Source organism: Phyllostomus discolor, chromosome 3 (genome assembly GCF_004126475.2).
Source record: "Phyllostomus discolor isolate MPI-MPIP mPhyDis1 chromosome 3, mPhyDis1.pri.v3, whole genome shotgun sequence".
In the NCBI taxonomy this organism is placed as follows: domain Eukaryota; kingdom Metazoa; phylum Chordata; class Mammalia; order Chiroptera; family Phyllostomidae; genus Phyllostomus; species Phyllostomus discolor.
Window position 1 is genome coordinate 172,686,135 of NC_040905.2, and position 25,145 is coordinate 172,711,279.

General features: G+C 42.9%; 1 protein-coding gene across 4 annotated transcripts in view; it reads left to right on the top strand.

Moving 5' to 3' along the window:
* The first annotated feature begins 12,088 nt into the window (after positions 1 to 12,088).
* GCNT1 (glucosaminyl (N-acetyl) transferase 1) overlaps positions 12,089 to 25,145 on the top strand; it is a 32,354-nt gene continuing 19,297 nt past the window's right edge. For 2 of the 4 annotated variants that reach the window (XM_036021751.1, XM_028528585.2), the window contains exons 1-2: positions 12,089 to 12,239; positions 13,374 to 13,495. The gene's annotated coding sequence lies outside the window, so the exon portion shown is untranslated. Of the gene's footprint in view, positions 12,240 to 13,373; positions 13,496 to 14,539; positions 14,743 to 25,145 lie in introns of those variants that run through there. The other 2 variants (XR_004902217.1, XM_036021753.1) reach the window with 2 other exon arrangements.

Consider the following 25,145-nt stretch of genomic DNA (forward strand, 5'->3'; position numbering starts at 1 on the left):
CCTGAGTCACTGCCCGCTGAGCTACAGCCTGGAAACATTTCCCCAGGCAATCACAAAGCTCACCTCAATGGTCTCCCACGTCTCAGGGATCACTGTCCTGTGTTGCCTCGTGCTTAATTTCAGAAAATGATGATTTCAGAAATAATTTTAATGTATTTTGTATCTCTTATTTGTTTCAGATAAGGAAGTGTTGAAACACAAAATTCAACGGAGTGAATTTTAAAGATCTTTTTGACTTTATTCCACAATTCATGAGTCAGGCAGCTCCAGTCCAGCAGATAGAAAAGAGCTCCGAAGACTGATACAAAATGGGAGGCTTACCGGCAAAAGGGAGCAGGAACCAGAAAGTTACACTAGACAGGAAAGCAGACGGGTCATTGAGAAGTTGCTTGCCTTAGGGGACAGCAGGGCTGTGTCAGACAGATCAGCCGACTGATCAGGTGATTCCTGATGGATGAGCGAAAAGGGGACAAATTTGCTACCCTCAAAATTTGTCTCTTTGGCATGGGGATTATTTCGGGCTAAAGGAAATCAAAACCCAGCAGATTCAAGAAGAGCTTTTTATTCCCCCTCAACTGCCTAAATTTACATTGGGAAGGGGACCTATACCAGGAACAGAGTTCTTGCCAAAGATACATTTTACCTAAGAATCTTATTTGCATGACACAGTTACCTTTATTTTCCAAACATCTCTTCCCCTTCCTGTGAAACACCTGCTTCCCCTTCGGATCCCCACACCTGACCTCCTTTCCTTAGCTTAGGATGTTATGTAGGCTTCAACTACCTGGCTCCCTTAGGGTCTCATATGTATGACGTTTAAATTTGTTTTTCTCTTTTTAATCTGTCTTATGCCAATTTGATTATTAGGCCAGCTAAAGAACCAAGAAGTGTAGAAAGAAAAAAATGTTCAGCTCTATACTTGTTTAAGATTCCATTTCTGGGAGAACTGAAATTGTAGTTAAGCCTTGGTTTAGTGACCTCGGAGTCAGCATAAAAATTGGGGTTGGGGCCTGTTGTTTTGTTTTTAACAGAAGGTAATTCTGATTCCTATTATTCCCTCTCAACTGGAAATGAAAGTTTACCATGTAAGCCTATTATGTTTATTTTAGATAATGAAAGATAACTGCAGTTGTCACAGGTGGGCACAGGTTCTTAGTGATCGGGACAAAGAATTGAACCGAATACCCAGAAGAGAACATGGGAGCAGGCCAATTCCAAGCAGAGATTAACCTCATGGGTTGGAGGGACTCTACTCTTATAGGGCGGATCTTTCCTGGCTAGTTTTGGTGGGCTTTTACTGAGCATGTACAAGTAGTTGTATTACTTTAAAGCTACTGCACATGTGGTTTCCCATGATCCTCCCCGATTGGCCACCAGGGAAGAGGGTCCCACAGTGCTACCGAATTGACCCCCGTTTCTCCTGGGGTCTCCCTGTACTAGGTTTGCCTTTCCCTAAGCCAGAGAATTATAGCTCTCCATGTTAGGGATTGGTGAAAAGGAAAGGAATTATTTACTCAAGTTACACAGCCTTAAGAGTAATGACTTAATATCTTCATCAAAATCCCAAAGTTCCTTAAAACATCCACAAACACACATAGTCCTTCCTTCCCCCCTTTGCCCAGTCTGGGGTACTGTATCTCAGGGAAAGAAATAGAAGTCCATGGCTCAGGCAGCTCCCAGTTCTTCCCAGTAATCCGTGCTTGGCTGGTAGGCCTCCCTCGGTTCCCAGCACCATCAGCTGTGTTGCCGGGATCTCCAGCTAAAGCCGCGTGATGGTTCTCTGCTAAAGCCGTATGGTGATTTTTCTCATGGCTGCGGGCGGTGGGAGGGGTCCCCCACTCTGGCCAGAGCACATGGTTCTCCTCACTGCCACAGCCACATGGTCCCTCTCATTACATGGCTGCAGGAGTCCCCATTGAGCCAAAACTGCATGGTTCTCTCCTCGATGGCCACCAAGTCTAGGTTTAAATATCCTTCCAGCTTTACTGGGCTCTATCGTGAGTCTGCGCAGGGGTGGCCCCATGTCACGGAGCCAATCATCTCCAAGCTCTCACGCAGGCACTGTAACTAGGGGGAGTTGCCTCCCAGTTACATCTTGCGGGGAAGTTCCTTCCATCCCCCTAGTTCAGAGCATGGCCACAGCTATTTAATATATCTATGCAACCAGTTAAAGGTTATAGATATGTTAAATGACCATGCCAGAGGTTAGCTGCAAGGGTTAATTGCTATGCAAAACAGCTCTCAATGGCCCTGCTCCATGTGTCCCTTCCCCCAACTCACACCTGTGGTGGAGGATGAGGACATCCTATATCTCTTTTTAATATTTCCTGAACACCTTGAGTTCTGGATCCCATTACAAATCCTTCTTTTGGGGGCCCTCTGGCTGCACCCTCCTGCACAGTGGCTTTTCCCCATGGTACAAATTAATTATATGTACTTTTCACATCTATAATATATAAAAACTAAGAGCTGATTTTCATGTTTCTCAACTACTACACATTTATACATTAGCTTTTGGACTCCACCACCAGATGGCACCTTTGCCACATTTCAACCTTTACTTTCAAGTCAGCATTAGTTAGATACATTTTATATCTGGAACGCCGGTTCCTTCAGCAGGAGCAATGTAGTGCCCGGCTGGAAACACTCCGCGGGCCTCCCCGACTCTTCGGCCTCCTGTAACAGGTCAGGCCCCTCGCGCTAGTGTCCAGGACACGGTATTCATTTGTTTCTCCTCCACCCTTTCCAGTGTTTCCCCCTTCCTTTGCTGTTTCAGTGCCTCCTGATTGTAAAAATACCCCACTGTTTCTCCAGGGCCTTCTCACCCTCAAAAAGTACATTTCGTGTCGTAGCTGCACCAGCCATCCCTTTCCAGGTGGTGTCCAGATAGGAAATACTGGAGTCCAGGCCTATTCCAGAAAGTTAGAGCCCCTCTGCTCCCCAAGAGTCCATCATCATTGCGAACTCAGTGTGTCCACACCTTGCCCAACAAATGCTCTCTCCTTTCTCTCTAATCCTCCCAGTATTTTAAAAGACATTAAAAAAACCTCAATTTTATTGAGATATAATCTACATGTGACAAAGAATTTGTCACCCCAAAATATGCCTGTTTGGCATAAGGATAATCCTGAGCTGGTAATTTTTAAGAAACAGCAAATATGGGAGAAGCTCTGAAAACTAAGCAGAAGTTACCCTTTTGTAAAAACATTTACATTTATAAGGGAAATGTCCATTTGTAAGGATGTCTCCTTCTCTGTACCAGGAAAAGAGGGTGACTACGACTCTAGAAACAATTATCAGTGGAGAATACAACTTAAAGACTTAAATCTGGCCCTGGCTGGTGTGGCTTGGTGGATTGAGTGCCAGCCTGTGAACCAAAATGTCACAGGTTCACAGGTTCAATTCCCTGTCAGGGCACACGCCTGAGTTGAAGGCCATGCCCCCAGTTGGGGGTATGCCAGAGGCAGCCAATTGACGTATCTCTCACACATTGATGCTTCTCTCCCTCTCTTTTTCCCTCCCTTCCCATCTCTCTAAAGGAAGTAAGTAAAATCTTTAAAAAAAAAAGAAAAAAGACTTAAATCTGCATAACAACCACAACCCAGTTTACTGTGCTTTTCCTGTAACTTCTCACAACTCTTCCCTCCACCCAACATTGTTTGCCTTTAGCTGGAGATGGTACTGAAGGTGGTGGCCTGGGCCATTTCAGGGGGTCACTCAGTTTCCCTGGGCATCTCCCACATCTACAGGATGTATGCTGTCACACTTTCGTTTGTTTTTCTCCTGTTACTCTGTCTTTTTTAATTTTTTACAGGGGTGTATCAGCCAAGAACCTAGAAAGGTAGAGATAAAATTATTTTTTCTCCCTAACACATGCAATAAAATGTATGCATTTTAAGTGTAGAGTACCCTGAGTTTTGAGAAATGTATGTACCCATGTAATGACTACCATGACCAAGATAAATGTGTTTTTTTTTTTTAATCCTTACTGGAGGACATGTTTATTGAGTTAGAGAGAGGGGAAGGGAGGGAGATTGACAGGAAGAGAAACATTGATGTGAGAGAGAAACTTTGATTGGTTGCCTCCCACACACACCCCAACCTAGGAATGAACCCACAACCCAGGCATGTGCCCTTACCGGGAATCAAACCCACGACCTTTCGGTTTATAGGCTGATGCTCCAACCAACTAAACCACACTGGCCAGAGCAAGATAAAGAACATTTTGATCATCCCCAAAAGTAGGTCCATCTGCCTCAGCCCCAGGCAACAACTACTCTCCTTTCTGTCACCACTGATTAGATTTAGCCATTCACAATTCCAAATATATAAATATGAATCAAACACTATATGCTCTTATATGTTCGATATTATTACCTCAGCATAAGGTTTATGAGATTCAGCCATATTGTTGTGTGAATCTTTTTTTTTAACTAAGCAGCATTCCAATGCATACAGAGTTGGTCCTTTCTGGCATATTTCTCCAAGCAGATTCACATCCACTATTATGGACTTAACTGTGCCCTTCCAAAATTCATATGTTAAAGTCCTAACCCCCCAGTACCTCAGAATGTGACTGTATTTAGAGAGTCTTTAAAAAGGTCTTAAGTTAAATGAAGCCACTGAGGTGGGCACTAATCCAGCATGACAAGTGTCCGTACAGGAAGAGGAAAGTAGAGCACAGACACAACAAAGGGAAAACCACGTGAAAACACAGGGAGGAGACAATAATCTACAAGCCCAGCAGAGACGTCTCTGAAGAAGCCAACCCAGCCGACACACTGATCTTGGACTTCTAGCCTCCAGAACTGTGAGGAAATAAGTTTCTGCCCTTTCAGCCATCCGGTGACTGGTTCTTTGTTACGGAGGCCCTAGCAAACCAATGCACTCACAAAGAAAACTATGAGGGACATAACTGTGAACCGTCTGCCATATACCTGCATATTGTAGCAGGCTAACGAAGCTTAACAATATGCTTTGCTTGTGCGGGCCAGGTGGGTCTTTGGGCGGAGTGCCATCCCCTACATCAAAGGGAATGCAGCTAAATAGAATAAAAGTGCATGCTTGTTTTATACTTAGTGCTAATAACACAGAAGATGTAGCTGTTTTTATTAAACCAACAACACTACATATGCTATTCTCATCTGCCAAACATTTACCTAAATTATATGTGAACTTGAAGTTTTAAAATATTTGAGATGATTTCCATGAGAAGACTTTTGAAAGTGTTAGAAGTTCATTTCAAAAGTTAAAAAAATTAACAAAAAATTATTAGAACTTTAATTTTCTGAATTTCTGGGAAGTTTAAGAATATTTAATTTATATTTAATTTAATTTATATAAGCATTTACTTATCTCCAAGTCTACCAGAGCTGAGGACCTTTAAGGAATTTCATAATCTAATTTGGTGATATCATCTCATAGTAGGAAAATGTTACATACATAAAATGTATATACATATAGATATGTAAACACATGTGCATAAACATAGAGACAGACATGGAGAGAGTTTCTAACTTCAACTTTACGATTTCAACCCATTGGTTATATAAAAGAGCAAGTCTCCTCGTCCTTTTCCCATCTTTACATTTTGCCAGCACTGTGTTTCTGGTGGGTGGTTATTTGCCCAACATGAGGCTAAAGCATCTCCACCAATCGTTGTGGAGCAGACTCTGAGATTTCCTCTGTAATCTTATGGAGTCTGTGGAATAAACTTTAGGCAAGGAATTGAAGAAAGATCTAGTATCCTAAGATCTTTCCATGTGTCTCCAAAGCCTATATGAGTGGATAAAATATCCTAAAATCTCCATCATGTTTCCAATGACGTTTTCAGGCTCAAGTGGTTGTTGACAGGGCCCGGAGCCCTCACGAGCCTCTGATGGTGGGAGGGTGTGTTGCAAGGCCTGAACTTCTAAGCGCTGCCTCACAGGGTTCCAAAGGCTTACTGTGAGTTTCCCTGCTCCTGCCAGATATCCCCCCACCCACTGGGAATGGCTCCCGCCACCTGGTTCCCCTATCAGCCAGATTAGATGTACCCTCTCTTGGTTTTCAATCTAAGGAATTTTACTTTTCTGCCAACCCATAAAATTATTTAAATAAGCTATCACATCTTCCTGTGGGAGTCAGGAGTCATCCACCCCTAGTGTCACCACTATAAAACCTGCCTCCCACAGCCCCTGCCCTTGCCTGTAACCCCCATGTGGCCCTGAAAGCACACAGTGTCCTGCTCCCCCAGGCTGTGAGTCTACGTGACTAATAAATTGTCATCGATCTCATCTGACCAGTATCGGTGTCCTGTGTTCTGCCATCTGGTACTATTTTGGGTCAGTGGATGGTTCTTCCTTCACCAGTGGGATGAAGATGAGGTGAGCATAACAGACCGGGCCTCCATCTCGAGGGGCTGCAGTGGGTGGGAATGGGCATCACAGGAGCACAGAGGAGGTGGAGTCGGCAGAGGCGTTGAGAGGGGACAGGTCACAGGATTCGAGGCGGCTGAAGAGAAGGTTAAGCTGATAAAAAAGAGAAATGGAGATAGTGAGAAGGAAAGGTCTCAGATGAGCCAGGTGGGAAGATACCAAATTTCCCAAAAAGGCCTTGGAAGTCCTGACTTGTCTTTAGTAAATGTCACCGGTTCTTGAAGATATTCAACTCAATTAGTGGCGTAATGACAGGCAGTCAGTGGGAGAAAAGGAGAGAGGGGGCCTGACAGAGTGAGAGTTACCTGAGGGATTAACAGACAGTTAACCTCCAACAATAAACTTTACAGGAGGTGAGAAAGAGTCCCACTTAATTAACTCCCTGGCTTAATGGCTGGTTGAGGAACAAAGGGAAAACAGGGGAGGACCAAAGATAGAATCTTTGTTGGAAAATATTCTCACTTTGCTGGAAAGAATTAAAGTAACTTCAACAGACAAGATGTCTGGAGCATTAGCTCGAGAATTAAACTCACAACTAAAGGATCCTCAAATTGTTGAATGAGGTTGGTGGAAGTCCCTAGGTGTGGTCTGATCTTGATTCAAGTCACAGCACCATTGAACTGTCAAATAAAAACCAAATCTGGATTTAGGTAAAGGGAAGACTTGTTGAAAGGATTATTGCAATCAGGGAAGGAAGAGGTTTACTGGACTAAGGGAAGGGGAGCGTAATAAGGAAAATGCTTCAATCGCAAGGTCTGCAAGCTTTTGAGCCCTGGCCGAGTGGTTTAGTTGGTTAGAGGATCATCCCAATATGCCAAGGTTGCAAGTTTGATCCCCAGTCAGGGCACATACAAGGAGCAACCAATGATTGCAAGAATGGGTGGAGCAGCGAATCACTTTCTCTTAAAAAAAAAATCAGCAATCCAAAAAAGATCTGCAAGCTTTTGAAAGATCAAACAGAAAAGTGCTGTTCTTTTATAGGCAGGGGCCCCATGACTAGAAAGAACCTGTCTCAGGGACTGGGATGAGCAGGTGGCATGATTGGACAACTTGGTCAGGACCGGTTTTCTTTGAGGTCAGCCGGGAAGGGGCCGTTAGGGCTTTATTCTGTATCCTGATGCTGGCTGAGCCTGCGGGTGGATGAAAGCTCAAAGGCTTGGGGAAGAAGGGAAGCCAGGATGAAGTTTGCTCAACTAAAGCTAGCAGGCATTTTGTACAGATTGGTCAGGAGGGACAAAGAGCTCAGCTAATCATTTTTGAGACAAAGAAGATAATTTGCAGGGTCTGTGTCTAGCTGCGTCACAGACAAACAAGGGAGCTCTTTGTGAGTCTTACCTAAGTCACTTGAGCAGAGGTGGTGGTGTTTCCACAGTAAGCTGTTTTCTGGAACACAAAATGATGTGGCTGTAGGGGTTTCTTTAGCCATCCCTATCTTCTGGGAGCACAGGGTTTGGATCAAGATTCACACTGTCCCCTTATTCGAATTGTACTTTTAGCCACAGTTTTATGACATTTAAAAATGTATTATGACTGTATAAATTCTCACTATAACAGCTGTGTTTACCAGTACTTCCTTACATCTATAATATTAGGATCCTTGGTATTTGAAATCATGAGTTTACTCCCTATGCTGGTTACTCTGGCATATCTTGAAACTCAAATCCATTCTCCTATAACCGGGTGATGCTGTGGCTATGACTTAGCAAACCACGTTTCCTACTAGGTTTTGTCGTTAGGGCTTGCTTGAGGAGACAGGAAGCCAGTAAGGAGATAGTAAGGAGAAGGGACTTTATTCTTGATACTAGTGAGCTGTAGCTGCCAGTGCACCCAGCACTGGTCCTTTTCCCTGGCTGCAGCAGTTGTTTCCAATGGCTAGTTTTTAATCTACCTTCTCAGATCCAGCAACCTTCAACATTTACCTTCAGAAAAACCACCGCCAGCTGGCAACAGCCCCTTCCTTGGAGGTCCCTGTCCGCGCTCCCTCCGGTGCCTCTCCCATCTCTTAGTTGCCGATAATCTGAACACTTCTCTCTCCCTGTTCCTCAGTGCCAGGTGCTTCCTGCAGTTACTACCTCTCTGTGGCAATGTTTTCCTTCGAGGGTTTCCAGTCCTCCTTTGCCTGTTTAAGCAATTCCTTAAAGTCTCTGTAAAAGTAACAACTGAGGCTTCTGCTTTCTGACCAGACCCCGACACCCCTTAAAAACCTAGAAATACCTTCTGAACCACTTGTATAGATTTATGACGCCTATATCGTATTGTACCAATTAAGTTACACTTATGGGATACACCCAGTATCCGTGACAAAAAGATATATTCTATAAGTTAATTCATAAATCCACTGTTTGGATCTTGAACATAATTTTCCCGTCCAAACAATGTTACACATTAAAATTCGATAATCAGCTCAATCCATTAATGCTCATAATATGTCTAAAGCACAATACTGTACAAATTGTGTTAGAGAACAGAACTACCATTGTTTTGGCAGTATTAAAGAACAGAATTCAATGGAACAAATTCAACAGAGATTTGAAGATTTAATTGGCTTTAGTAATTCATGAATTGGGCAGCATCCCACCCAGCAACGAGAAGGGAGACTCCCTGAATTGTATAAAATGGAAGGCTTTTATAGGCAGAAAGAAGCTAAAAGAGTGGATTATTTTAGGCAAGGACACTTTCCTTTATGGGATGGCAGGGGTGGGGGGTTTATCAGACAGCTTACTTCATTATTTCACCAGGAAATTAAAGTGGTTGGTTTAAAATTCTACTTTTGGGAAAGGCTGAAACTGCAATTAGATTAGTTATAAAGCTTTGGTTTGGTGATGTGGCCTAGCAAAAGTGACTCCATTTTGACTTGTGTTTCTTTTTTTAACAGCAACATATATTCAAAGTTTCAGCCACTGTGCTAATAATGTAACTGAAGTGCAGCTGCCTGCCTCTACAAAAGCTGAGACCGAAGAAGCAGGTGCTGATATTATTTGCAGATGCCGGACATCTGGAAGATAGCAAGCTCATGCCTCAAAGCCCATCATCTCCTGGAATATGGGGACTCATGTCACAAAGCCCATCTCCACCTCTCAGTAGAGGCAAACTTTTTTGTGTGTGTGTGAGGAGGGAAAGGGGAATGGAACAAAGAGATCAAGGGAGAGGTTTGCAGAGTTCTCTGTGTGCAGACCAGCACAGTCTGTCCTGATAAGGCAAGTGATGGTCAGTGTGCATCATCCTGGTTTAGTCATCCTGGCCCCACGTCATCCTGACTTATGTCATCCTGGCTCCAGGGTTGAAAGTTAGCAAATCTCCTGGAGCTGAGATGCTGGAAGGTTGGGATATGTGTCTTTTGAAGTTAGTTTCTAGGATTCTTATACAAACATGCTGTTTATCAACAAGCTACATATTAGAGTCTGCACATACAGAAACAATGTCAAAAGAATGGTGAGATGGGTTACAATTTCCTACTGTTACAATTTTCCACTCTTACAATAACACATTTTATTCACCTTTTTATTTTTAAAATTTCAATAATATTTAAATCATTAAATTATTTATACTATAAAATATTACTGTTTTGACTATAAATAATAAAAATTTTAAAATAAATTTATATAAGGTATTAAATTTTTTATACCAACCCTTCAAACTCTGTGTATTTTATAGTTCCCACACATTTCATGCTCTCTAGACACATTTCATGGGCTCAGTAGCCACATGCGGCTAGGGGCTACTGCATCAGACAATACAGCTCTGGAGTGTATGCTGACCAGTAGAATTGCTGGGTCACAGGATGTGCATACTTTTTCCTCTTTTCAGATACAAATGTTTAATGTTATGAATTGATAACCAAAAGCAAGAGAATCTGATCACCCCTTTAGAAATGCAAGAGTATTCTTGCCAGCATACTAAGTATTGACAATTAAAAATAAACTTAAAATATCCTTGATGTAAGTTAGACCAGTAAGAAAAAAACCAGTCAAGTGAGAAGGGAGGAAATATAGTTAGTCCAGTGGAAAGAAGTGAAAGGCTTAGTTTCAAACACTGAATTAATAAAACTTGTGAATGTGATTCCATAATGCCTTAGGAGGGCTTTTGCAACATACTTGACTTCACAATGTCTTTACTTAAGGAATTTTAATATGTCACTATGTCCCTTAGTAAAAAAGGTCATCTGGATTAGCAATAGATGGAGAAAACAAATTGCAATTACATTTATTTTTTGTTGTTCTGGCTGAAATGCAAATTCTGTGTATATTTGCAGAAGGTATTTTGGGTTCACTCTTTTGTTTCCAGGATAAAAAATAAAAACCATAGTGTAAAAGGAGCTCCTGTGTCCCCTCAGTTCTAGGCCCTCCACATAATGTATTACAAGATTACTTTCCTAAATAAAATTACAGCAAGATGTTCCAAGATTGTCCCTGGAGGAGGAATCTCCTTGGGAGAGAGACAAGATTTACCTTCCCCCAGGTGTATTTATTTCATTAGCTCCACTCATCATTAGCTCTACTCAGGCGGCCCTGTCAACCTCTGCTCTGCAGGGACCTAAGAATACCGTCCCCCCACCCACCCACACCATTTAACTTCATCAAGTCCAAAGTCCAAGAGGGTGAGCCTCAGAGACTCAGTGGTGTCCTCCAGGTCAGCCCAGCTCTGCTTCTGCATGCCTAGAGCAATGACCTTTTGTCAGAATGATGGTCAGCAAGCAAGCTTCCATTTACAGGAAAATGCACCTACTTACAGGGTCTCGGCTTTACCCTACAGACCAGCAGAACACTGTAGGCGGGGCCTGCGTATGTTCCTTCATTCAATACAGGTAGGTTAAATTAACAAATGATACAAAGATGAATACGAACCTGTTTTGCCCTACCAGAAGTAACACATCCAATGGAAGAAGACAAATATACAACTTTTCTCTTGCTACAAAGGAGACTGACAACTTTTATAAATGACCCGAAACTACATGCTATAAGGGCGGGAGAGGGGTGTTTACTACCTTGCATGACACAATGGCTTGTTCCACACTTAATCTTAGTTCTTACGTGAAAATACACATTAACGTAATGTTTTTATTTGTATATATATTTATAGAATAATGTAATGTTGTTATTTGTATATATATTTATTTATAGAGAGAGGGGAAGGAAGGGAGAAAAAGAGGGAGAGAAACGTGAGAGAAAATGGATTGGTCGCCTCGCGCACGCGCCCCACGGGGAACCCAAGCCCAACCAACCGAGCCCCCCGGGTCAGGATGAATGTAATGAGCTTTCAAACGCTACCTTCAGTAAGCAAGACTCATTAGGGGTCGGGGGCAGGGAATGCATGGTCATCTCTGAACTTCATATGATATAAAGAACCTTGGCATCATTTTTTTCTTTTTCGTTATAAAACATTTTCATTTTTAAAATTAGAAAAGGCAGTACTCGCGTTTCCTGCCTCTGAGGAAGGGAACATAAAATTTTTAAAAAGACCCTACTCACATGCCCAGCCCTTTAGCCCTTCCGAGAACGAACAGGGCGAACCAGAGGAAGCCGAGACAGCGACTCGTGCCGGACGACGGTACAGCCCAGGGCGCGCGCGGGGACCTCGGCCTGGAGCCGGGAGCCCAGGGTCCAGCACGCGGAGGTAGGCTGCAAGACCCGGGCAGTGGGCGGGGCCGGGGGGGAGGCACCAGGGGCGTGGCCAGGAGGCTGGGGTTGAGGTACCAGGACTTCTGGAGCTCCGCGCAGAGCCCCAGGAGCCCGTGCCCCGAGAGGGACGACACCGTGTGGCTTCTCTGGGGTGCCACGCTATACCGTATTCTCCTGCGCCCCCGGCGCCAGACTCTGGCTGCAGGTAACCAACTCCTTACCGGCTCCGCCGTTCCGCTGGGGGAGGGATGGAGAGGATGGGAGGAGTAGTCGGCTCTTAGCCAGGGTGCCGCCGCGGCGAATGGGGTGGGCTCCGCCCGGGCAGAGGAAGCGGGGTTGGGGCAGGAAGAGAGGGCGCATGATGGGAACCCGATGCAAGCGTGTGCGCCGAGGGCCGGGGAAGGCGCGGGGCACTCTCCCGCGGTCCTACTATTCAGTCCGATCAGTGGTGACGGGGACCAACACTCTGGTGCCCAGTTTCACCCGCAAGCCACTTTTTCTGGCCTCTTTAACCCTGGTTCGCAAGGGGAGTGTGAGTTGAGAAATCGGAGGAGTTAGCTGCGGGCGCGGGTAGGCTACTAGCGAGCAGTCGCTCACTGCAGCCCCCTAGGTGCCAGTGACTTGAACTTCATTTAATCCTAACCACAGCCCTGCGAGCAAACTTTACCTCCTCTTCACTGATGAAGAAGCCGACATCACATTGACAAATGACTCACCCTGGGCGACTGTAACCGCTGGAAAAGAGACGCTTGTTGGGGTAGAGGTGGGGGTGGGGGAGCTCAGAAGTCCTTAGGCTTCTGCCAGTCTTCCTGCTTCCTCCCAGTCCTTCAGGCGCAAGGCTAGGAAACTAGCATAGCCAGGTCTATTATGGAAACAGGCAATCAGGTGATCCTTAAACACAGTCTATTCTCTTCATAGGTTTCTCTTTCCTTTCTCCTCCCTCCCTTCTCTCTCTCTCTCTCCCTCTCTCTCTCTCTCTCTCTCTCTCTCTCTCTCTCTCCTTTCTCTTCTCTCTTTCTCTCTTCCACTTCCTGCCTTCCTCTCTTCTCTCTCTGTTTTTTTTGGCACCCAATTTCTGATTCCAAATCTTTCAGCTTTTGGGCATTAGCTTTTGAGGTGTTAGCTCTTGCTCAGAGCACCTTTCCTCCCTGTATAGCACTTTATTTCTCAGATGCAGAGCAAAATATGGGTACACTTGCCTGCCGCACACTTCTCATCTTTCAAGGTAGATGAGGTTGCCTGCAGACCCAGGCTGAAACTAATGAGCTGCCCTGGTGAGGTAAGTTTTGCAGTCACCTGGCATCCTGCGCACTCTTTGCATTGTTACTTCTTTCCATAGGGAGGAGAGTCTTCGTTTCCAGAATAGTGCAACAGGCGAATTGGGAGGATATACGGTCTTGAGAGAAAGCGATGGTGCCTGGAGATGAGAACACAGCCACAGCTATTTGTGGCCTGAATTTGGTGAGTGATAGGTGAGGGACTCAGTCAGGGACTGGTCCCCTCCTCTGGGCATTCTGCCCCCCTTTCAGAGCTGTTCTGAAAGGCAGGTTTGTTTTATAGAGTGGAGTGGAGGGGTGAATGGTTTTCAAAGATCAGGGTAAGTTACCTGCTAGGAGCCCAGACAGTTCCAGACAAGCCACCCCCCCCCCCCCAGAGGCTTTGGTAACAGATTTCAGTTCTGGCAAGAAGGAAAAGCTCTGTGGATATCTGGTTATTGCTCAATGAATTTTGTGCAAACAAGCCTTTAAGATGGCAATTTTGGGAAATTTTGAAGTCTTAGAAATGGCTAACTCTTCTACTTTCACAAAGTTTTATGGGTGGATAACGTAAGATATTTTTCTATTTTATGGTGAGGGTTTGAAGTTACCTGCCATCTCCCTGCCCTTCCTTCATCCTGGCCCTGGCCAGGAACATCTGAGTTTACGATGATGAGGTGACTTAGGTGTGGGGGCCCCAGGGTAGTCTCAGGATGGGGTTGGTCATCAGGTAAGAGGGTTGGAACTTTCGGCCCTGCACACCAACCTCTGGAATGTGGAGGAAATGCCTAGACATTGGGCTGTAAAAACTCTTGAACAGTCATACTTGCAGAGCTTCTGGGTCTATGACACCTCAAAGGCTGAGAGCTTGGTGTGCCACGAGAGGGCATGGAAGCCCTGTGCTCCTTTCCCCATGACGTGCCCTATATAGTCCTTCTGTTTGACTGTTCCTGAATTTTATCCTTTCTAATAAACCGGTATTAGTAAGTAAAGTGTATTCAGGAGTCCTAGCTGTGCTAGCACATTTTTCTAGCCATAAGGGGGCAATAAGCACCCACTTGCTGCTGACATCTGAAGGGGGGCTGCCTTATGTGACTGTTGCCTTAATCTGCGTGGGGTCTGTGCTAACTCTGGGTAGCCAGTGACAGAATTGAACTGTGTGGCTGGATACCCATTTGGTGTCCAGGAGTGTTGTAAAAACAGCTCAGCCCTATACACCCAAAAGAGCCTCTCACCATCTTTTCTACAGTTGTTTCCTACCTTTGACCTTGTCCTTGAAGACTAAAGGCAGTAATGTTCAACTGAGAGCTTCCTCCTCTGATGTATGTCCAAGCCCCTAGAAGGTGAGGCTCCTAGAAGGGAAGGGCATTTTCAGACTCCCTCCTCGCCACACAGGTTTGCAAGTGCTGGTTCTCAACATTGGCTATACATTAGGGGTTTTGAAAATTTCCGCCATTCAGGTCAAGGTCCAGACCAATGCTATCATGTCTCTGTTAAAGGGGCTTGGGTACTGGTACTTCTTGAAAGGTCCTGGGTAGCTTCAGTGTTCAGCCAAGGTTAGAAGCACTCCCCGGGGTGGGGCGGGGGGGGGGGTGGCCCTGAGACCTGTCAGAGCCATTCTGCCCTGTGGGGCCCTAGCTGGTTATGTGCAGTTCACTCACTGTGTTTGCCAGCTGTGTGTGAAAGTAAGATTGAGGTCATTGTGAATCAAGTGCATGGGCGTCCAAAGTAGGATGTGAATGAAAATCTTTTGGAATGTTGGAAGAAAGTATAAGACCTTCTATTTGTAATTTTATAAGCATTTGAGAATGAAATAAATAAATAAATAAAGACTATTGCCAGTGGTATTCCTTGCCCTAGAATACTGTATTTTGCCATGATAATGTACATTTTTTTTGCCCAAATTTTTGAGGGAAAAATAAGAATGCTCATTATACATGGGTATAAAGATTACATCCCATGGATATAGTAATGGGCATAATAATCCTGTGTATAACATACACAAAAATGTGGGTGCACATCATACATGGCAAAATACGGTATATACTGGATTCCATCCTTCACTAATTGTATTTCATTCTTGATTATAGGATTACTTCTAGGACTAGTCACAAGTTGCTTCTTTCCCATTTGTAATTTAGTTGCTAAACACTAAGAAAGATGTTTTCCCTGAGAATCATTAACTATCTATGAAATTGATTATCTACAGGGACTGAAGTGATGCACTAGAGAGTGAAGCGGGACATGGCTGATCCCTGGGGACCTGCAGAGGACTCGCTAAAACCCGGGTGGGTGTCAGCCATTTCCTCCACAGAACCATTCGAGAACTCTGGCCCAGTTTGGCCAGAGTTTTTTTTTTCTTCCCTCCCCAAAAATAGCTGAAAAAAATTTATTTTTTTAAAACATGTAAAACCTGATTTAATATAAATATTGACTTAATTTTTTTCTTTTTTAAACACAAGGAATCAAATCAAATTTGGTTTGTGCATCATTCATTTTAAACAGATTTTTATTGATTGATGCGAGAAAGCAAGAGAGAAACATCAATTTTAGTTGTTCTACTTATTTATGCATTCACCAATTGATTCTTGTAGGTGCCCTCACTGGTAATTGAACAAAAACCTGGGCATATAGGATGGCACTCTGACCAACTGAACCACCTGCCCAGGGCATCATCCATTTTCACATGTTTGTCTTAGAAACTGCTATACCTGGTAATTACATTCTCAGACAATGAAAATTTCTGAACTTTGATGTAGGTAATGTATGTTTTTCATGACATGAGGTGGTAGGAAACAAATGAATACTATTGATCTCTTTGTTTATTGTTTTTTTCCAATTACCATTTAGTCCCCTTATACACCCTCCCCCGCCCCCACAATCACCACACTGTCGTCCATGTCCATGAGTCCTTTTTCCTTTTTGCTCAACCCCTCCCCCCTCCCCTCCCCACCTTAGCTGTCATCCTGCTCTCCATCTATGAGTCTGTCTCTGTTTTGCTTGTTAGTTCAGTTTGTTCATTAGATTCCACATGAGTGAAATCATGGTGTTTGTCTTTCTCTGACTGTCTTCTTATTTCACTTAGTATAAAGTTCTCCAGATCCATCCATGCTGTCGCAAAGGATAAAACATTTTTCTTTTTTACAGCTGAGTAGTATTTCATTGTGTAAATGCCCTATAGTTGTTTTATCTACCCATAAAATTATCTCTTTTGATTCACGACATGTACATTATTTCCACTGCATTGAGTCCTCTATGAGCCACCCAAGGAATTGCATCAATATTTTTAATATTCAGTCTAAAGAAAAATGTATTTACTGTTCTAGCTCAGGATGTCAAATACCTAACGCTCTGCCTTAAAAAGGGAGTTCCCAAATGACTATTCATATAAATCAATTCCTGAATTGCTGTTCATATGAATGAAGTGAGTTTCTCCTGGGGACTGCACTCCTACCCACACTGGCTTTGACACAGGAGGCACGGCTTAATGGTTGCCATGTTTCCTTGTTGGCTGTTGTTGGCAAATTCCATGTACATTTAGGCCAAAGTTTCTCAACTCTGGCACTTTTGACACATTTGGCCAGATAACCGTTCATTGTGGGGACTGTCCTGTGCATTGCCAGACCTCTACCCAGCAGCTGCCAGTGGTCCCCTCCCTCCAGTCATAACAACCAAAATGCCTCCAGACATTGCCGAATGTCCCCGGGGAGACAAAGGCACACAGTTGAGGAAAGAAAGAGCCCATGTTTGAAATGCTATGGACATTTATGAACTAAACATCAAGTAAACACAATTAACTTTAAACTTCTAATGACTAGAGGAGCTCTTTGTAAAGTTTAACCAAATATCTGATATTTAAAAATATTTTTACAATAATGATGACTAAACCAGTGTTCTTTGTGAGCGGCCATGTGTGTGCAGCCAGATTTTATCTCCGAAGAAATTTTGATATAGTTATTAAGTTTTTAAAGTTTAAAGTGTTGGAAACCAAGAAGGAATTCTACAGTAGTTTTCATTTGTCTCCTTTTAGTATACTTGATATCCTCCCATTTTTTTTAAGGTGATGGAGTATCAGTGGACCATACCTGTTGATTTGGGAAAATTGACATAATCTCAGACATTAGAACCCCAAACAAAAAACTCTAAAAATTTTAGCAATGAGACTCAATTAAACCAGAAGTGTCCATTTTTTTGGCATCTCTGAGCCACACCTGGAGGAAGAAGCATTGTCTTGGGCCACATATTAAATACACAAACACTAACAAAAACTGATGAGCAAAAAAATGGTCTGTGCATAATTTTTGTGATATCCACCACCACAGATAAGCAAAAAAGTCCTCATATAATAACCCAAATTATGCATGCAGTAGCCCTTTCAATAATCTTTTTAAATTGTTGAGCAGATCCCAAGTTTGTGATCACTAGTATAGAAAATGTACATATCTAAGTAATAAAACTTAGTAAAAAATTTAATAATAGAACTAAGTAATGTTTTTAGTAAATTTATGATTTTGCATTGGGCAGCATTCATAGCCATCCTGGGCCACATGTGGCCTGCAGGCCTCAGGGTTGGACACCCCTGGTACCAGCCATGTTCAGACTAGAATTTATCATATTTGGCTGTGCATAGTGTGCTCCATGTGTAATGCACACCAGTTTTTGGCCCAAACTTTCAGGGAAAAAAATCTTTCATTTTAATTTCTTAGCTCAATTATTTATTTATTTATATTTAGATACTTGTTTTTTGTATTATAAGGGAATATTAGCATTTATTTTGAACATATTATGGTATAAGAAATTTTATGTAACAAATAATTACAAAACTCAAGAACAGATACAAGGTATTCCAGGTACTACCCATGTATAATGTACATCTTTATTCTTCCCTCAAAATTTTTGGCAAAAAAAATACACATTATACGTGGCAAATATGGTAGTTTTGGGAAAAATTTTAAACGATTTTTACCTAACAATAGGAACTAAGACAATCATGTATCTCTGCAGTCTGAAAAATCCTAACATTGTGAAAGAGACCCCTACATAATACATGATAACATATCCAAAGAAGAAAATGTCCTGAAACTACAACCCTCTTTGTTTAGACCTTAAATTTGGGAGGCTAAAAACACACCTGTGGTTATAAGACAAGCATGCTTAGCTAGAGATGGGCTATCCATTGGTTCCCTTCCAGAAATCACACTCATTTGTGAGACTCAGAGCAGGTGACATAATTTGTGAGGCCCCATGTTTAAAACTGATTGAGAGTTTCAAGCATTAAGCACAGCGCAGGGTCCTGTGCTACTGCACAGACTCATGAGACTGGCCTTGGTAAAACTCCTTGTCCACAGCTCAAATGAGGATGTGATCACAAATGCGAATCCAAAGAAGGAAATGTTACTGCTGCCACAAAACACCCAGAGTTTCTGATGCATCGATTATACGAATATTTCCAATCAGGAGTCCTCTATGTATCTGGTAATCAATGCACTGACTATACTAAGAAATTCATCGTGATTTTCTTTATTTTGTTAAAGAGATAGCCAAATTGTGAGGGTCCTGGGCATCTGAGTGACCTATTTATGCATTTGTTGAACAGCTACTCACTGTGCACCTGTTAGACGCCACACATTGTCAGCTCTGGGGCTACAGCTGGGAGACGGATGGAAGGTCCCTGCCTTTATGAACAATCTAGTCCAGCGGCTGCCAGGGAAGGGTGCAGACAAGTGTGTGGTCACACAGGCTATCACATTATCAGTGGTAATTCAGGAAAGTACAAGTTGTTCACAGAGCACTTAGCTTGGGGACCTAGCCTAGTTTAAGGGAAAGGATTCTCAGGGCAGGCCTCCCTAAAAAAATAGATATCTAAAATGAGACCTGAAAAATGAGTAGGAAACAGATGAATTAGAGGTTGATGTTCTAGGCTGAAAGGGTTGAAGACAAGGCAGGAATGTGGCTTGGGGTGAGGCCTCTTGGGTCATTTTCAGGATTTTGAACTTTATCAAAAAGGTCATGTGAACCCATTGAATGGTTTTACATGAGAGATGAGATGATTAGGTTTGGATTTTTAAAATGACCATTGTTGCTGTGTGGAGAAGGGTTTGGAGAGGCAGGTCCAGTTGGCATACACAGTACAGTGTCTTTGTGCAAACTAGATAAAGCCTTCCCTTCTGGGTGGACCAGTTAGAAAAGATGTCCTGCTATGTCCCAGCTAGGGCAGGTCAAAGGCTTCAGCCCCTTGAGCCAGTCACTTTGCACAGGCATAGCCTGTGAAATTATATGCAGCCACCCTGGGAAGGGGAGAATTGGCTGTGGGCAAAGAGTCCAGATGCTTATCCTGTCACTCAGAGATGATGCGGTGATGCTGAATCTGTCAGGGGCAGAGAGAGGGTAGTTAAACTCAGTAAGAAAGTAGTGGTTATTTGGCTGTAGTTGACGGAGAGAGAGGTATCAAGGATGATTAGAAACTTTCTGGCATAAATTACTGAGTGGGACAGAATGGTGAAACCATTTATAGTGTTAAAGAACGCTGGAGAAGGAGCAGGTTGGCAAGAGGTGGTGGAGGGAGATAAATCCAATTGGACATGTTTGCTTGGAGACATCCAAGTGGAGTCAAGTAGACAACTGGTGGAAATACATGTTTGGAAGCTGTTGCATAAAAATACTCATGCATATAAAAAAAGATTATCCAATTTGGGGTATCAGGTGAGAAGACAAAGGGCTGCTCCCAGACAGTAAGATCATTGTATTTGGAAGAGGAGAAGCTGGTTAATGCTACTTAGAAGCCAAATATGTATGCAGGATCGGGAGGAACTTTTGTACTCCATTTGAGATTGGAGAGACTTGAGCATGTTCTAATGTTGCTGGAAAGTTTCTGGTAGTGTAAAGCTAAAGATTTAGGAGTGAGAAATAAATGATAGGACTTTCTGTCAAGATGGAGGTGTAGGTAGATATGCTTCACCTCCTGGTGCAACCACAGAGAGAATTACAACTATATCTCAAAACAAATAACAACCAGGACTGTCAGAAAATTGAGCTGTAAGGAAGTTCAACAACTGAGGGTTTAAAGAAGCCACATTCATCCAGACAGGAGGGGTGGAGTTGTCAAGATGGGTGGAGAGGCATGGATACTCAAAGTGGTGTGGGGAGGTGGCACCAGTGGTGGAACAGGTGGTTCCATACTAATGAGTGAGGGATGAAAATCAGGAGGGTTACTGGGTTACCTTGGAGGCAAGTGATCCCAGCCCCAGGCCAGATTGCACAGCCCAGGGTTCCAGTGCCAGAAGATAAATCCCTATAACTTCTGGCTGTAAAAACTAGTGGGGGTTGGGGTGGTGGAAGAAACTGCCCGATTTTCAAGAGTCTTTTAGAGGGTCCGCATGGACTTATAACTTATGCAAACCTATCCACTCTGGGATTCACTACCAGGTAAACAGATGGAAGGGTGCCAGTTGCATACGGAAGTGGGTGAAGTGACTGGAAATGGGGCAAATGCAAGGCAAACATCCAGGAGTCAGGCAGTGGCATTTTCCCCTCTCTGAGCCCTCCTCCTACACAGAGCCACAAAGCAGTGAAGTGGGTTGCCCTGCCCTGGAGATTACTTAAGGGTCCACCCCACACAATTTACAGGTGCCTTTTCTAAGAGAGGGAGTCAAAGCAGCTCTACCTAATACACAGAAACAAACACAGGAAGGCTGCCAAATCGGGGAGACAAATATGGCCCAAATGAAGAACAGAATAAGACCCCAGAAAAAGAAAACAACAAAATGGAGATAACCAGTCTATCATGCAGAGCTCAAAACACTGGTGATTGGGGTGCTCAAAGAACTAACTGAGTGCAGCAGCAACATAAGGCAGGAAACAAAGGCTATGCTAAGTGAAATAAAGAAAACCTATAGGAAACCAACAGTGGAGAGAATGAACCCAAGAATCAAATCAATAATTTGGAACACAAGGAAGGAAAACACATTCAATCAGAACAGCAGGAAGACAAATGAATTTTAAAAAAAATGAGAATAGGCTTAGGAACCTCTGGGACAACTTTACACATACCAACACTTAAGTCAAAAGGGTGCCAGAAGGAGAAGAAGAAGAGCAAGCAATTGAAAGCATATTTGAAAAAAAATAATGAAAGAAAACTTCCCTTGTCTGGCAAAGGAAATAACACACAAATCGAGGAAGCACAGAGAGTCACAAACAATTTGGACTCAAAGAGGACCACACTAAGACACATCAAAATTAAAATGTCAAAGGTTAAAGATAAAGAGAGAATCTTAAAAGCAACAAGAGAAAAGCAGAGAGTCACCTACAAAGGAGTTCCCATAAGACTATCAGCTTATTTCTCAAAAGAAACTTTGCAGGCAAGAAGGGATTAGCAAAAAGTATTCAAAATGATGAAAAGCAAGAATTTACAACCTAGATTACTCTATCCAGCAAAGCTATCGTTTAGAATGGAAGGACGGATAAAATGTTTCCCAGACGAGGTAAAACTAAGGAGTTCATCATCACCAAGCCATTATTGCACGAAATGTTAAAAGGACTTATTTAAGAAAAAGAAGATCAAAACTACTAACATTAGAAGGGAAACAAATTCACAACTATCAACAACTGAACTTAAAAATACAAACTCAGCAAACAACCAGAAAAGGAACAGAATCATAGATATGGAAATCATTTCCAGGGTTATTAGCTGGGTAGGAGAAGGGGAAGGATGGAGAAAAAGGTTCAGGGATTAAGAAGTATAATTGGTAGGTACAAACCAGACAGGGGATGTCAAGAATGGTATAGGAAATGGAGAAGCCCAAGAACATATATGCATGACCCATAGATGTGAACTAAGGGGAGAGGATTGCTGAAGGGAAGGGGGGCTCTCAGGTGGAGGGGGGCAAAGGAGGGGAATTGGGACGACTGTAATAGCATAATCAATAAAATACATTTTTTAAAAAAGAAATAAATGATAGGTCCAGGTTTCAGAGAAGGTGAAAGTGGTGCATTTCAGAATACAAGTGGGAGCATTGGTCTTTGATAGAAAGGGAGAAAAAGGATGGTTTAAGATGTCTTCGATTTGGGGACCAGAATTTTAAGGACTTCTCATTTCTCTGAAGGAGGAAGCAAAATCATCTGCTGATTTGGTATGTTTGCATGTGAAGTAAGATATTTCATCAACCAATATTTATCGAGCATTTTCTAGTTGCCAAACATTGCAGTAGGGACCTTGGAAAGTATTGCAAATGGTGTTCATTGCAACCAGGCTTGGCCCTTGAGATATATTTGGTCTTTATCCCTGGTTCCTGACACAGATCTTCTAAGACCCTTGGAATTTTCTGAGTGATAAGAGTGAGAGGAATATCTCTCCTTATTCATAAAGGAGCCCCTTTCCACATCTGAGTTTACACTGATGAGGTGACTTAGGTGTGGGGGCCCCAGGGTAGTCTCAGGATGGGGTTGGTCATCAGGTAAGAGGGTTGGAACTTTCGGCCCTGCACACCAACCTCTGGAAAGTGGAGGAAATGCCTAGACATTGGGCTGTAAAAACTCTTGAACAGTCATACTTGCAGAGCTTCTGGGTCTATGACACCTCAAAGGCTGAGAGCTTGGTGTGCCGCGAGAGGGCATGGAAGCCCTGTGCTCCTTTCCCCATGATGTGCCCTATATAGTCCTTCTGTTTGACTGTTCCTGAATTTTATCCTTTCTAATAAACCGGTATTAGTAAGTAAAATGTATTCAGGAGTCCTAGCTGTGCTAGCACATTTTTCTAGCCATAAGGGGGCAATGAGCACCCACTTGCTGCTGACATCTGAAGGGGGGCAGCCTTATGTGACTGTTGCCTTAATCTGCGTGGGGTCTGTGCTAACTCTGGGTAGCCAGTGACAGAATTGAACTGTGTGGCTGGATACCCATTTGGTGTCCAGGAGTGTTGTAAAAACAGCTCAGCCCTATACACCCAAAAGAGCCTCTCACCATCTTTTCTACAGTTGTTTCCTACCTTTGACCTTGTCCTTGAAGACTAAAGGCAGTAATGTTCAACTGAGAGCTTCCTCCTCTGATGTATGTCCAAGCCCCTAGAAGGTGAGGCTCCTAGAAGGGAGGGGCATTTTCAGACTCCTGCCTCACCACACAGATTTGCAAGTGCAGGTTCTCAACATTGGCTATACATTAGGGGTTTTGAAAATTTCTGCCATTCAGGTCAAGGTCCAGACCAATGCTATCATGTCTCTGTTAAAGGGACTTGGGTACTGGTACTTTTTGAAAGGTCCTGGGTAGCTTCAGTGTTCAGCCAAGGTTAGAAGCACTCCCCGGGGTGGGGCCGGGGGGGGGGGGGGGGCCCTGAGACCTGTCGGAGCCATTCTGCCCTGTGGGGCCCTAGCTGGTTATGTGCAGTTCACTCACTGTGTTTGCCAGCTGTGTGTGAAAATAAGATTGAGGTCATTGTGAATCAAGTACATGGGCGTCCAAAGCAGGATGTGAATGAAAATCTTTTGGAATGTTGGAAGAAAGTATAAGACCTTCTATTTGTAATTTTATAAGCATTTAAGAATGAAATAAGTAAAAACTATTGCCAGTGGTGCCTCCTTAGTCCTGTGTCCTGTAATGTGAATGTGATTTCCTGAGGCAGAGAGATGGAAATTCCTTGCCTGGCTGTGGCCCTGCTCACCTGGCTGTTAAGCACATTGTAAAGTATTACAATTTAAAAAGTACAGGACATCACTGAATTACTTTAATTTTATAAAGGCTTTAAATCAGAGCATCTCTCATCTGTCATATTTAGACTTGTTCCTAAGTGGGTTGCAGGTGCACTGGGATATTGAATCTTTCTCAGCCCTCTCCATGCAGCCAGGTGAGCTGAATTTCAACAGTTGCCCTTTGGGATGTAGGTCATGACCTGAGAATTGCCGCTCAGGTGGTAGAAAGTGTCCAGTCCTTTGTGATACTCTGGGAGGACACATGACCCATTTTTTATACCATCCAGAGAATCCCTGATTCTCTTGTGGGCAATACCCAAGAGTAATTGAGTTTATCGGTATCAGCATTTTTTTTATTAGTAAAAAGAGGTTTCCAAATTTGCTGCCTTTTTCTAGTCTTTGCTCTGCCTATCAGTAGTCACAGATACTTTGGAGAAAGGAACCCTCCAATATAATGCAAAGTTCTCACAATGAGAGGGAGGGTGACTGCTTTTTGAAAGAACTTCATGCTATGGAAAGGCTGTTTGAGAATGTCTTAGTAAAGTGAACATGTTGCCAAGAAACATGGTACATTTGTGATATATCAAAACTCTTTTAAAAAACCTTAAAAAACTTGGAACAGAGTGGTCTATTGCAATCTTTTAAGTGAAGAGTATTGAAGAGTTTTTAATCTATTTGTTAATTTATGAAAATGTAACACCTACCGACTAATTTGCAAGGATAGGTAATTGAAACTTACCACCCGAATTTACCTCGGAACTTTGTATACTCGGTGGGTAGATTGAAAACTAAGTAGCGAGGTTTAGGTGGTGGAAAGAAGAGTGCTCTGCTGTTTGTCTAATTGAAACAAAATGCTAGCATGCACGGGGCTTGGAAGCAGGCTCAAAGTAACTAGGAAGAGTTTTCAAAAATAATGAAGCGTATATAATGAAGCATATCTAATATGCTGCTTTTATTACAAACGTTGACAGTATGTAGTGAGCAAGAAGTTTTGTGCCACAAGTGATTAAACTATTAAGTTTATTTCCTTTCCCCCATCTTTTTGTTTTGTAATGCACATAACTTATTAGTATAGTAGTACAAATAATATTTAAAGAAATACACATATATTAAGGGTATTTCCTCAATGCTTATTGTTTGTACTAAAAATTTTGCAAGGTTATCTTTAAAACTTTT